Genomic DNA, 1,884 nt, shown 5'->3' on the forward strand with positions numbered 1-1,884 from the left:
GCATACAAGAACAGATATTACCAATTACAATTAAACATTATAATGGCTATGGAAAGGTCTTGATAATTCTCATTAAGATGTGCTAATAATTATATTTATAGAAAACCTGTTATCCATGGTGAATGTGTCAGTTTCCAGTCACCACGCTCTTCTCCCACCAGTCAGGTTTGATTGACAGCCTGAGTGCAGGGAGAATCCGTTGTCATTGGTAGGACTGACTGAGTTCAATGTCAATGTCTGTTTGCGGCATCACCTACAATATAGGAGAACAGCATCAGAATGGGTTAGCTGTAACTATTTCCCATTAACCAAGAACAATTTATTCAGCACTTTGGGACACAGAAAATGTAGCCCATATATACTTTATTGCTGCTGCTAATAAAAAAAAAAGAAAGATATTCTAGCATATCACTAGTACTGTATATCTCTAGCATAGCAGTTACTCTGTGGCCCAATACATATTCCAACACACACCAGATAACTAACTGAGCTAGGCCATGTACAGACGTATTATGAGACCGGCCGTTCCGTGGCCCAGCCAGGTCACGGAACGGCCGGTCTCAGAAAAGATCATCCATATGATCTTTAGTGCCGCAGAGTTCTGATGTGGGCGCACCTGTGCGCTATAGAACTCCCCACTACACAGTGTGTGCACTGACAGGGTTTTCTGCGGCCGCTATTCAATGAATAGCAGCGACAGAAAACTGACATGTCAGTTTTCTACGGCGCCGCTAGAGATCCTGGCCAGATTGTATACTATGTGTATACGCTCCATTCGGATTCCATAGACGGCAAGGTAACGTATATTTTTGTATCAATCACGGCCGTTGTTGCAATCAGCAACAATGGCCGTGCTTTTACGAAAATATACGTTGTGTGAACATGGCCCTATAATGTATTGACAAACTCGGCTCTACTATGTTTCTATAACTAGGAGATTGTAAATTAAAGGAAACCTACCACCTTATTAAGATGATGGCTTTTTCACGTCTGCTTTATCCTATGCAGACCATACCTGTTCTACTTAAGCATGTGGACATAAAAAAAAATCAACTCTGCATTTGTAAACTTCATCTGGGGAGGGAAACGTCCTCGTATAGCCGTGAAAAAACTAGTGTTTAGAGATCAGGGAGGTCTAAATTTTCCAGACATACGTCGCTATAATTTGGCATGCCTTTTACCACATGGTGTGGATTGGATGAGAGGGGGGGGTGCCTATACCAATGTAAAACTGGAAGAGGCAATGGCGTCGCCATGGCCTTTACAATCTCTTATATATACCAAATTTCCAGCCATTCCCCCTCATATCAAGCGCTGCATCCTATTACGGGATACTATAATTGCCTGGAAGTCATGTCTTAAGGACATAAAACTGCCCTTTGCTTAGACATATGCCACTTTGGTCCCACCCCGAACTACAGCGAGAAGCCAAATATAGGTTTTACCGGGAATGGATGTGTAAAGGCATTACCCAGGTCACTCACCTCTTACATGACTCTGAACATAGATATCTCCAATTTGGGGAAATGCAAACAAAATATTTCCTAGGCCCGGGCCACTTCCTTCGTTATAACCAATTAATGTCCTTTTTGAGACCCAGGGTGAGAGATTTGAAATTTCTATACCAGCAAAATTTTGTTGATGACGTTCTTAGATTAGTGACACCTATTCACTCACTATCATATCTATACTGGGCCATCAGACACCAGATCTCTAAGGCGGATCCTGGTCATATATTTAAATACTGGGAGTCCTACTTCCATAAAGAGGACCTTACAAAACCTATCCTAGATGGCTGGGCGACCGTACGTAAGGCTGTAATAAATGAAACATGGAGGGAAACCCAATACAAATTGATCCATCATGCCATGTACGGTTTCACTC

Source organism: Dendropsophus ebraccatus, chromosome 2 (genome assembly GCF_027789765.1).
Source record: "Dendropsophus ebraccatus isolate aDenEbr1 chromosome 2, aDenEbr1.pat, whole genome shotgun sequence".
Taxonomy (NCBI): Eukaryota; Metazoa; Chordata; class Amphibia; order Anura; family Hylidae; genus Dendropsophus; species Dendropsophus ebraccatus.